The sequence below is a fragment of the Agelaius phoeniceus genome, chromosome 1 (genome assembly GCF_051311805.1).
Source record: "Agelaius phoeniceus isolate bAgePho1 chromosome 1, bAgePho1.hap1, whole genome shotgun sequence".
Lineage (NCBI taxonomy): Eukaryota > Metazoa > Chordata > Aves > Passeriformes > Icteridae > Agelaius > Agelaius phoeniceus.
In genome coordinates, this window is record NC_135265.1 from 154207234 (window position 1) to 154220217 (window position 12984).

General features: G+C 52.5%; 4 pseudogenes; 3 read left to right on the top strand and 1 right to left on the bottom strand.

Annotated features, from left to right (window-relative positions):
* Positions 1-1230: 1230 nt before the first annotated feature.
* On the top strand, positions 1231-2036 carry LOC129118983 (feather keratin 1-like; annotated as a pseudogene).
* Positions 2037-4961: 2925 nt separating this feature from the next.
* Positions 4962-5619, bottom strand: LOC129125561 (feather keratin 2-like; annotated as a pseudogene).
* A 1763-nt stretch (positions 5620-7382) lies between these two features.
* LOC129126147 (feather keratin 2-like) lies at positions 7383-8040 on the top strand (annotated as a pseudogene).
* Positions 8041-10791: 2751 nt separating this feature from the next.
* Positions 10792-11450, top strand: LOC129127043 (feather keratin 2-like; annotated as a pseudogene).
* Positions 11451-12984: the final 1534 nt, after the last annotated feature.

Below are 12984 nucleotides of genomic sequence, written 5' to 3' on the forward strand. Positions count from 1 at the left end.
CTGGGAGTGTTTCCTGATGGCGGACAGAGAGCTCCTGGCCTTGTGTCTTGAGTGGGGTCAGGGGAGAGGATCTGGAAAAAGTGAGGCTGTTCAGGCTGTATGTGTTACAGTGTGATGGTCCATTTGGATTTCCTAATTTTAAACAGCATCCTAATCTGTCAATTAAAATTTATTTCTTGACCTCTGACAGAAATTTAAGAAATAAACAACAAATGGGGCCCATCCCTTTGCTCCCAGGCTGGTCCGTGACGTCAATTCGTTTATTCCGCATTCAAGCCGTAAGGTTTCACAATTTATATCCTCTGAGTTTTGGTATTATGTTCCTCATAGCAAATACCTATTAATTACTAATGGATGCACAACAACCTCCTCTTTCCTGCTCTGCCATTATTTGGGCATTGCTTTGTGGAATTCTCAGATTCCACGTCCTTCTCTTGAGGCCGTGTCCATCTCACCTTGGCAGCAGCCTTTTATTGTGCCTTTTGGAGATGAAATTTTGGTGTTGTGGGTGCAGCATGAAGAGGTGACCAAAGTTTGGAGAACTGAGGCGGCCCTACAGCACTGCCTTGCCATGGTCTGTGGCTGTGTTGTGGAAAGTTCCCCCAGCCTCTCTCGGCCCTGACAAGCTGCTCTGGGCTTTGCTGCTGTTCCAAGTACCTGGTCTTGCCCCTTCCACCCCTTTCCCTCTCTCCACGCAGTTTCCCCAGCTGTCAAAGCCTGACTGGAGACATCACCTTCACCATCAGTCATGCTCTGAGGGTGCCTTGCTGTCCCCTCTTGGCTGGAAGTTTTACAGTGATGGAAGTTTTACAGTGATGGAAGGATTTGATATTCAGGGGTTTTGGGATCTTTACTTGGGATGAGTGTGGAGGAGCAAGATCACTTCCCTGGGCAATGTCTGATTGACAGAAAGAGGGTTTGGAAATTGTCCAGGGTTTTTGGAGTGAGTATTGCACGATCCTCAACAAGCCAGGCAAGTCCAGGTGTCCAGTGTGGTGGCCTGAGAAGGATCTGAATGGCAGGGCCCAGAAGGTTGAGGTCTGGGATGTCCTTAAAGCAGGCAGAAGCTGAGAGAGCTGGGAACTCTTTCAGGCAGGAGGCAAGAATGCAAATGGGACATGTTCCCAATATGCCATGGAATGACCTCAGATGACACCCGAGTTCTCCTCAGCTTGGGCTGAACCTTCTACGTGCCCTGACACGCCCCACCAACAGCCACACACTGGTCTCTAATTCTGGCAGTTCAGAGGAGCCGCCAAGGTCAGATGGACACAGCCCCAAGGGAAGGACATGAAACTGCACAACTCCAGGAAGGAAAACACTCCCCACCTCAGGACTCACCAGGCTGGGCAAGGCAAAAGCTGCTGCCTCAAAAATGCCCCAAGGCCATGGAACAAGGCTGTCCCACCCCTCCAGGACCAGCATAAAAGCCGGCCCAGAGCCTCTCTCCCTCACACACTTCTCCAGACTGCTTCTCCTGCTGCTTCTTCCAGAAACCAGGTGAGTCTCAAACCCCTGACCCTCCTGCCCCTGCACCCCTGGCCCCTCTCTTCCAGCACACTCAGCCCCAGCCTCAGCAGCCCTCACGCCTCCCCACATCCCCACACCAGCCTCCACACTCCATCACTACCCCTTGCAACCCTCACCCCTGCTCTGCATTACCTCCTTCTCTTCCAGGCACCCTCCACTCCACACCCATGGCCTGCAACACCCTCTGCAGTCCCTGCGGACCCACCCCGCTGGCCAACAGCTGCAACGAGCCCTGTGCCCTGCAATGCCAGGATTCCCGAGTTGTTATCCAGCCTTCCCCTGTGCTGGTCACCCTGCCAGGACCCATCATGACCTCCTACCCCCAGAACACCGCCGTCGGATCCACCTCCTCGGCTGCCGTGGGCACTGAGCTCAGTGTGCAGGGACAGCCCATCTCTGGTGGATTTGGTGGCTTTGGTGGCTTTGGCCTTGGCTATGGCCGTGGATTTGGCTACGGGCTGGGAGGCCTGGGCTGCTATGGCAGGAGGGGCGGCTACATCTGCTAAGGGCCCTCAGCACCACCCCTGACACCAACCACCCACTCCGTGGGACTCATCTCAAGCATAGAGGATTCTACTCGGCACAAGGCTCTCAAGTGGCCTCTGTAATTCCAGTTCCTTTCATGTTTAAGCCGTCATCTTCTCTCAAGGCACCAGGCAAGGCAGCATCCAAGGGTCCAGCCTGGGCTGCCTGCAAACATGGAGTATCTGCCTCTGGATCTTCTCCCACTCCTTTTCTGCTCTATCCAGTCCCCTCTTCTGCAAATCCCTTCTCCCAACCCAGAGACCATTGTGAACCTTCACCATCCGGCTGCTTCTTCTCTGGAGCAGGAAGGCCTTGCCGCTCTGCCCAAACCACTGCAATCAAAGGACCTTGGCTGGTGGTCGCTCTACTCGTCACTCAGACCAGCTCCCTTCTACCGGCTGCTCCTGACCTCTCACTGTTCTTTTGCCTCAATAAAATTCTCTTGCCTTGCAACAAGAGACGTCTCCTTACACTTCCTTCTGGCTAAGGTGTGCCAACAACACTTGGCACAAATCCGTGTCACTACACGCCATTTGGTGAGGCTGCAAATTGCACCAACACCTCTCTTGGAATTGGTTCTGCAGTTCCACTACTCACTGGGACACACTGACACACTTTGTGGCCATCACACAGGAGAATTTCACTTGCTTAATCTCGGCCTGGACACACCAATGCAGGTCTATCCTTGATTCTGGCACAAGCCCCTCATGGGTGCTGTGTTCATTTGGGCTGGACATTGTTGGCTCCAGACCCTCATCCTCTTCCAGCCCCATTTACAGATCCGCTCAACCTGCTTCATGTCTCCCTTATTTTCATGTCCCAGAGTTGAACACAAATCTCCAATCCACATCAAATAGGGAGAGGGGCAGAATTTCCCCCCCATTCACCTTCTGCTCATGCCGTGGACATGAGCCCAGGCCATGGGGAGTTTCTGGTCAGCTCCTTCACGTCGTGGGGCAGCTCCAGCTCTTCACCCACCAACACTCCAAGGCTTTCTCCTCTCGACTGCTCTCAATCTAATCATCATCAAGTCTACAGCCATCTTTGGAATTGCTCCAAACCACATGCAGGACACCTTGCACTTGGCCTTGTTCAGCTTCATGAAAATGACAATATCCCACATTCCCAACCTGGTCCAGCCCCTCTGAATGCCATCCCTTCCCTCCAGACAACCAACCCCACCACTCAGCTTGGAGTGGTCCCTGCTTTTGCTGATCATCCCACTACATCCCAGCACCCTGATTTCTGACAATGATTCAAAATTTTAACAATCCCAACATGAGTCTTTCTGGGTCACCACTCATCCCCGCTCTCCACACAGGGACGTGGAGCCATTGACCACAACTCTCTGAGTGACACCATCCCGCCCACTCCTTAGCCACCAAATGGTCCAGCCAACATCCACATCTCTCCAGCTTGGAGACAAGGATGTTGTCTGGCACAGGAACAAAGGACTTGCACAACTCCAGGTGCAGGATACCCGCACCTCTTCCCTCATCCACCCATTTTGGGGTGAATACCAACTCATCAAAGCTGCTGCCAAGGTCACAAGGGCACGGCCTCGAGAGAAGGACACGGAATTGCAGAGCTGTAGGAATCAAAGCATTCCCAACCTCGTCACTCACCAGGCTGTGCCAGGCAAGAGCAGCTGGCCTGGAAAATGCCCCAATGTCATGGGCTATGGCTGTCCACAACCTTCAGCCATGGATCATCCTCGAGGCCGTGCTCTGGATATCCCTCCCCTGAGTCTTGTCTTCCTTGTTCCCAGTAACCCAGAGATTCACGGGTTCTCCACAATCATCAGAGCAGATCAGGGGCAGAAGCTGCTGCACCTGGATTGGAGCAATCCCAAGCATGCAGGATAAAGGCTGGGGGATGAGGGGATTGAGCCCAAGGAGGAGCACTTGGGCTGCTGGTGGATGAAGTATTGGACATGCCCTGCCATGGGAATGCACCAAACAGAAACCCCTCTGTGTCCTGGGCTCATCGCCAGAGCGTGGGTGGCTCGTGAGGGGGGGATTCTGCTCCTCTGCTCCACTCTGGTGAGACTGGAGATGTGATTTGTTTTCCCAGCTCTGGGACTTGGAAAAAAGGAATACATGGACTTGCTCAGCCAGAGCTGGAGATCAGCCTGGAAGTTAATGACAGGCAGGAGCAATGGGAGTCCAAAAAAATTGCACACAGCACCCACCAGGGGCTTGTGCCAGGGGCAGGGATAGACTTGCATTGGGGTGTCCAGGTTTGTGTTGCAAATGCTGAAGGGTTCATGTGATAACGCACTGGAAGTGCAAAATACGGCCATGAGTAGTGGAACTGCAAAAATAATACCTAAGAGTGATCTTGGTGCATTTTTAAACCATCCCATGTGGCCTCTACAAGCCTGGCTTAGTGCTGAGTGAGACTGGAGGAAGCTTGGGAGAAGAAAGAAGGAGTCACCTGAGGTAGTGATGCAAGAAACCTTTATTGAGGTAGAAGAGTGAAAACTCAGGAGCAGCCAGTGGAAGGGAGCTGGTCTGAGGTGCAAGGAGGGCCAGCATCAGCCAAGGCCCCTTCCTTTGGTGAGGTTTGGCCAGAGCATCGAGGCTTTCCTGCCCTGCCATGGGAGCAGCACAATGGCGGAGGTGCCCGATGGCCTCTGGCTTGGGAGAAGGGGTTTGTCCAGAGGGGGCTGGACAGAGCTGAAGGGTCCTTGCAGAGCAGGGAGGAGGAGAAGAGCAGGAGGCAGATGGGCCATGTTTGGGGACAGCCTGGGCTGCCCCCTTGGCTGCTGCCTTGCCTGGTGCCCGGAGAGCAGGAGCTGGAAGAGCTGAGTCTGCTTGAGTGCCTTGTCCCAGAGATCCGTCCTCAATGCCTGAGATGTGTTCCAGGGAGTCACTGGTTGGTGTCAGGGTTGGTGCTGAGGGCCCTTAGCAGATGTAGCCACCCCTTCTGCCATAGCAGCCCAGGCCTCCCAGGCCATAGCCAAATCCACGGCCATAGCCAAGGCCGTAGCCAAAGCCACCAAATCCGCCAGAGATGGGCTGTCCCTGCACACTGAGCTCAGTGCCCACGGCAGCCGAGGAGGTGGATCCGACGGCGGTGCTCTGGGGGAAGGAGGTCATGATGGGTCCTGGCAGGGTGACCAGCACAGGGGAAGGCTGGATAACAACTCGGGAATCCTGGCATTGCAGGGCACAGGGCTCGTTGCAGCTGTTGGCCAGCGGGGTGGGTCCGCAGGGACTGCAGAGGGTGTTGCAGGCCATGGGTGTGGTGTGGAGGGTGCCTGGAAGAGAAGGAGGTAATGCAGAGCAGGGGTGAGGGTTGCAAGGGGTAGTCATGGAGTGTGGTGGTTGTTCTGTCGCTGTGGGGAGGTGTGAGGGCTGCTGAGGCTGGGGCTGAGCGTGCTGGAAGAGAGGGGCCAGGGGTGCAGGATCCGGAGGGTCAGGGGACGGAGGCTCACCTGGTTCTTGGAAGAAGCAGCAGGAGAAGGCGTCAGGAGAAGTGTGTGAGGGAGAGAGGCTCTGGGCTGGCTTTTATGCTGGTCCTGGAGGGGTGGGACAGCCTTGTCCCGTGGCCTTCGGGCATTTTGAGACAGCAGCTCTTGCCTGCCCCAGCCTAGCATGAGGTCATGATGTGAGGAGTGCTTTCATTCATGCAATTGCGCAATTTCATATCCTGCTCTTGAGGCCATGTCCATCTGACCTTCGAGGCAGCGTTCTGGCAGGAGTTGGTATTTGGGGGGATTTGGTTGTTCCGTGTTTGTCAAGGAGGATGGAATAAGCAACCACAGCCCTGGAGATTTACAATCTCATCAGTGAGGCCATTTTGTGGTACTTAGATGCTGTGGTTTGTGGCTGCCTTGTGAAGACTGGGACTCTGTTCTCTGCCATTGGATGTCCAGCAGTCATTCTGTTGCACCCAGGAATGCTGAGGGAGCTGCTGATGAGCTCCTGGGGGGTCACTCTGCAAAATCTTGGAAGATTTTGTGCCTGGGCGTGTTTCCTGATGGCGGACAGAGAGCTCCTGGCCTTGTGTCTTGAGTGGGGTCAGAGGAGAGGATCTGGAAAAAGTGAGGCTGTTCAGGCTGTATGTGTTACAGTGTGATGGTCCATTTGGATTTCCTAAATTTAAACAGCAACCTAATCTGTCTTTTAAAATGTATTTCTTGACCTCTGACAGAAATTTAAGAAATAAACAACAAATGGAGCCCATCCCTTTGCTCCCAGGCTGGTCCGTGACGTCAATTCGTTTATTCCGCATTCAAGCCATAAGGTTTCACAATTTATATCCTCTGAGTCTTGGAATTATGTTCCTCTTAGCAAATACCTATTAATTACTGACATAGGGTCAGCAACCCCCTCTTCCCTTCACTGCCATTATTTGGGCATTTCTTTGTGGAATTCTCAGATTCCACGTCCTTCTCTTGAGGCTGTGTCCATCTCACCTTGGCGGCAGCCTTTTATTGTGCCTTTTGGAGATGAAATTTTGGTGTTGTGGGTGCAGCATGAAGAGGTGACCAAAGCTTTGCAGAACTGAGGCCGCCCTGCAGCCCTGGCTTGCCGTGGTCTGTGGCTGTGTTGTGGAAAGTTCCCCCAGCCTCTCTCGGCCCTGACAAGCTGCTCTGGGCTTTGCTGCTGTTCCAAGTACCTGGCATTGCCCCTTCCACCCCTTTCCCTCTCTCCACGCAGTTTCCCCAGCTGTCAAAGCCTGACTGGAGACATCACCTTCACCATCAGTCATGCTCTGAGGGTGCCTTGCTGTCCCCTCTTCTCTGGAAGTTTTACAGTGACAGAAGGATTTGATATTCACGGGTTTTGGGATCTTTACTTGGATTGAGTGTGGAGGAGCAAGATCACTTCTCTGGGCAATGTCTGATTGACAGAAAGAGCGTTTGGAAATTGTCCAGGGTTTTTGGAGTGAGTATTGCACGATCCTCAACAAGCCAGGCAAGTCCAGGTGTCCAGTGTGGTGGCCTGAGAAGGATCTGAATGGCAGGGCCCAGAAGGTTGAGGTCTGGGATGTCCTTCAAACAGGCAGAAGCTGAGAGAGCTGGGAGCTCTTTCAGGCAGGAGGCAAGAATGCAAATGGGACATGTTCCCAATATGCCATGGAATGACCTCAGATGACACCCGAGTTCGCCTCAGCTTTTTCTGAACCTTCTACGTGCCCTGACACGCCCCACCAACAGCCACACACTGGTCTCTAATTCTGGCAGTTCAGAGGAGCCGCCAAGGTCAGATGGACACAGCCCCAAGGGAAGGACATGAAACTGCACAACTCCAGGAAGGAAAACACTCCCCACCTCAGGAATCACCAGCCTGGGCAAGGCAAAAGCTGCTGCCTCAAAAATGCCCCAAGGCCATGGGACAAGGCTAGCCCGCCCCTCCAGGATCAGCATAAAAGCCGGCCCAGAGCCTCTCTCCCTCACACACTTCTCCAGACTCCATCTGCTCCTGCTTCTTCCAAGAACCAGGTGAGCTTCACACCCCTGACTTTCCTGATCCTGCACCCCTGGCCCCTCTCTTCCAGCATGCTCAGCCCCAGCCTCAGCAGCCCTCACGCCTCCCCACAGCCCCACAACAGCCTCCACACTCCATCACTACCCCTTGCAACCCTCACCCCTGCTCTGCATTACCTCCTTCTCTTCCAGGCACCCTCCACACCACACCCATGGCCTGCAACAACATCTGCAATCCCTGCGGACCCACCCCGCTGGCCAACAGCTGCAACGAGCCCTGTGCCCTGCAATGCCAGGATTCCCGAGTTGTTATCCAGCCTTCCCCTGTGCTGGTCACCCTGCCAGGACCCATCATGACCTCCTTCCCCCAGAGCACCGCCGTCGGATCCACCTCCTCGGCTGCCGTGGGCACTGAGCTCAGTGTGCAGGGACAGCCCATCTCTGGCGGATTTGGTGGCTTTGGCTACGGCCTTGGCTATGGCCGTGGATTTGGCTACGGCCTGGGAGGCCTGGGCTGCTATGGCAGGAGGGGCGGCTACATCTGCTAAGGGCCCTCAGCACCACCCCTGACACCACCAGCTCTGGGCACTGCCAACAGCTCCTGCAAGCAAAGTACCTTGGCTGATGGTTGCCTTGCTTGCACCTCACTCTGGATCCCTTCCATTTCGTTTTGTTGTCTCTTTGTTCTTTTGCCTCAATAAAGTTTTTCTGCATCAAAGCCTGAGACGTCTCCCTTCCTTTTTGAGTCCCAGCAGTCTCACATCCTCACCCAGCCCAGTGCCAGGGCAGGGCAGGACTTTGTTAAACAGAAAAGGAGCACAAGAGTTTTCTCTAGGAAATGCGCCAACAATATTCAACAGAACCACCACCACCAGTAACAAACAAGCCCCGCACACGAAGCAGAGAAGGGGGAGAACCTTCCAAAATATTTTGCCATCGAAACACCTGCTATACCAAAGACACATTAATGCTCTCCTGCTCAAAGTCTTTCTCTTCCAGCATAGAAACTCTGTTCCCATCAGGAGCCCCAAGCCCCCTGAATAAAGACTCAGAATTTTCCACTTGGGCAGGAACTCTGGAGTGCAAGTGCTTCATTCCCTGCTGCTCAAGCAAACCCAGCAAGAGCAGAGTTTCCCAGCACCATGGACAGTTCATTTTGATTTCCCACAAATTTTGATTTCCCACAAGTTTTGATTTCCCACACTCTGCACCTCCTCTTCCCCTCTGCGACCAACCTCACACTGAAAAATCCTTGCTTTTTTCCCCACAGAATTCCAGATTTTCACTTGTCCTCTTTCCCTCTTGTCCTCCATGTGTGCACCGCTGAGAACAGCCGGGCTCCCTTGGCTTCATCCTCTGCCATCAGAGATTTGCACACACTGATGGCTGGGAGTCCCAGCTCTCTCAGCCTCTCCTCTAGGAAAGATCCTCCTTTAGAGCATTTCTGGCTCTGAAATGGTCTTGATTCACTAAATCGACTTCATTTTCACACTGGGGTGGCCAGGACTGCCCACAACACCTCACACGTGACCCCACCAGTGATAAACAGACAGCAAAAGTCACCTCTCCCTGCTTGGTCACTATTCAAGATCCTGGACACCTGAGGTCCCTGCTCCCACGATGGTACAGGGACACCTCCAGCTTCGTTTCTCCCCCACCACAACCACAAAGGCTTTTTTGGAGAAGAAAACAATTGTTCCAGCTGAGACTCAGACTTTTTATCCCACCCAGGATGAGTGACTCTCCTCACCAAGAATCAGGGCTTGGCACCTGTCCTTGCTGAGCTCCAGCAGACCCAGGACCACTCAGGTTTTCAGTGTTGGCCAAAAGGATCCAACTCCTGGATCCTGGGGATTTGCTGCCATCTGGACTTTGGGACACTGAGCACAAGCCTCTGGAGCCAGCCCTTCAGAGCCTTCTCAGGCCACCACTCCGGGCACTGACACAACTCAGACTTGCCTGGTTGCTGAGGATCATGCAATGCTCACCTCCAAGAACACTGTGAAACCTCCAAATCCTCATTCTGACCATCAAATACTGACCAGAGAAGTGTCCTCACACCTCAGCCTAATTTGGGACCTAAAATGCCCTGGATATCAAAACTGTAAAATCAACATAGAAGAGCACAGCCAACACGAAAGTCAAGGTTTAATGTCAGAGTTTGCCAGACTGGGGAAATGCAAAGAACAAGGGACTGTGATGGAAGGGGCAGCACCAGATACTTGGAACAGCTGCAAAGCTCAGCCCAGCCTGACAAAGCTGAGAAAGACTGGGGACAACTCTTTACAACACACCCACAAGCCACAGCACACCAGGGCCACAGGATGACCTAAATGATGACACTCCAGCTTTCCAAAGTCCTGGTCACGTCTTCAGCCTGCCCAGACATGAACCATCAGCAGCAGGATTTGGTGGCTGTAATTTGCAATTAAAAGAATTAAAAGCTGCCACCAAGGTCAGGGGGACATGGCCTCAAGAGAGGGACGTGGAATCAAAGAATTTACAAAGACACGCCAGAACCATGAGAAGGGAGGGGAGAGGATCATGCTGGCTGTCCGTTAGTAATTATTGGGTTTTGCTCAGAGGAACACAATGTTAACATTTATAGAACAAAAGTTATGAAACCTCGTGGCTTGAATGCTGAATGAGAGAATCGAGGTCACAGCCCCGGCAAAAAGGGATCAGGTTTGTTGTTTGTTTACTGGATTTCTAAACCAGGTCAAGGAATACATTTTAAATGACAGAGAATGCTGTCATGTAAATTTGAGAAATACAAATGGAACCAAACATTGGAACAAGCTCAGCCCAGCCGTGCTCTTGTTTTCCAGATCGTCTCTCGATCCCACTCAAGACACCAAGGCCATGAGATCTCTCTTATCCATCACAAAGAACTCCCAGGCACCTGGACCTTGCCAAGCTCTTCCAGAGTGACCTCCCCAGGAGCTCTGCAGCAGCTGCCTCAGCATTCCTGGGTGCAGCACAATGACTGATGGACACCCAGTGGCACAAAACAGAGTCCCAGTCTTCACAAGGCACCCACAAACCACAGCACATCAGTGCCACAAAATTACCTCACTGATGACATCGCAGATCTCCAGGGCTCTGGTTGCTTATTAAGCCCTCACTGAAATACATTGAACAATCACATCCACCCAAATACCAAATTATTAATGTTCCTGCCAAGGTCAAATGGACAGAACAACAAGAGTGGGACACGAAACTGCACAATTATGGCAGGGAAAACATTCCCCACCTCATGACTCACCAGTAACGAAAGACCTGCTGCCTAAAAAATACCCCAAGGCCATGGGACAAGGCTGGCCCACCCCTCCAGAACCAGCATAAAAGCCGGCCCAGAGCCTCTCTCCCTCACACACTTCTCCTGAGACCTTCTCCTCCTGCTCCTGCCCACAACCAGGTGAGTCTCAATTCCCTGAATCCCCTGACCCTCATGCTCCAGCCTCTTTGGCCCCTCTCTTCCAGCACGCTCAGCCCCAGCCGCTGCAGCCCTCATGGGTTGGCTTCCCACAGCCCCACAGCAGCCTCCACACTCCCTCACCCTCCTGCATCCCTGCCCTGCCTCACCCTCCGCTCTCTTCCAGGCACCCTCCACACCACAGCCATGGCCTGCAACACCCTCTGCAATCCCTGCGGACCCACCCCGCTGGCCAACAGCTGCAACGAGCCCTGTGCCCTGCAATGCCAGGATTCCCGAGTTGTTATCCAGCCTTCCCCTGTGCTGGTCACCCTGCCAGGACCCATCATGACCTCCTTCCCCCAGAGCACCGCCGTCGGATCCACCTCCTCGGCTGCCGTGGGCACTGAGCTCAGTGTGCAGGGACAGCCCATCTCTGGCGGATTTGGTGGCTTTGGCTACGGCCTTGGCTATGGCCGTGGATTTGGCTACGGCCTGGGAGGCCTGGGCTGCTATGGCAGAAGGGGTGGCTACATCTGCTAAGGGCCCTCAGCACCACCCCTGACACCAACCACCCACTCCCTGGAACTCATCTCAGGCATTGGGGACGGATCTCTGGGACAAGATTCTCAAAGGGGCTCAGCACTTCCAGCTCCTGCTCTCAGGACACCAAGCAGGGCTGCAGGCCACACTGTCCCCAGACATGGCCCATCTGCCTCGTGCTCTTCTCCTGCTCCCTGCTCTGCATGGACCCTTCAGCTCTGTCCATTCCCCTTGGACAAACCCCTTCTCCCAAGCCAGAAGCCCTCGGGCAGCTCTGCCTGGCTGCTTCCTCCCCCACTGTGGGGCAGGAAATCCTTGATGCTCTGGCCAGACCTGCTGCAATCAAAGGATCTGTGCTGATGTTTGTCCTGTTCCACCTCAGACCAGCTCCATTTTAATTACTTCTGCTTTTTACTTGGTTTTTTTTTGCCTCAATAAAGTTTTCCTGCATCATAGCCTCAGTTGACTCCTTTTTCTTTCTTCTCCCAAGACTGTTCCAACCTCTCACAGCCTGAACCCAGGTTTCAATTTTCCATCAGCTCCAGCAGGCCTCGGGTTTGGTGTTCACCCTTTTTCCACGCATCCCAGCAGAGATGACCCTCCAAGGTGCCAAAACATATTCAGGGAAATATTTCAGCCCAAACAATTGCTGGTGTAATTTTTCCTTCCTTTTTGACCAACCTCCTTCCCTAACACCACTCATGATCCATAAGGGGAGAAACACAAAGGAATTCTGGAGGCAGGGGGGAAAGGAAGAGGAGAGAAAAGAATGGGAAAAATGTGTTATTCCTTTCCATGGGTTCAGCACTGGCTTCAATGTCTCCATTTGTTGCAGTAAGGTAGAAAAATTATTTTAAAAAGTATTAAAAAAAAGAATTATAAAAAAAAATTATCAGAAAAATTATAAAGAAAGATCTCTCATAAAATCAAGCCTGCTGTCCTAAAATCAGTGGCTGGCCTTGTCAAGCTAGGACTTTGCAATTCCCCATGTGGAAGCAATCCTGGTGTGAGTAGTTTGTTAACAAAACAATCTATTCCTGGGTGAAAAAAAACCAACTTACGCCTGTATAAACTGTTTTTACACTGTTAGATAGAAAAATGAGAATTATCTCTCACAAACAACTTTTCCTGCACGTACACACTGTGGGTTTGAGTGACCAATCAATACTGGATAACAATCTATTACTAACCAGTAAATTAACTGGCAAGAAATTACCAACCAATTGGAGTCTGTAAAAGTGTAAAAAAAAACGAGTTATGTGAATAAAGAATGGGCTTTTGGAGTTATAAAATGGAATTATAAAAATGTGTTATATTCCAATACCCATTCCATAACCTGTAAAGCACTGACCAAACAGGCTCTGGTCCCTTTTCCACAGGGAAAAATTCCCTCATTGTCCAAGGCATCTCCTGTGTCCTGCATCAAAGCCAAGGCCAAGGAATGGCCACAAAAACCATCCCCATGCCTCACTTCCATCCCTGGAAGTGTTCAAGGTCGGGCTGGGTTGGTTTAAAAACAATTTCCCATGGAATT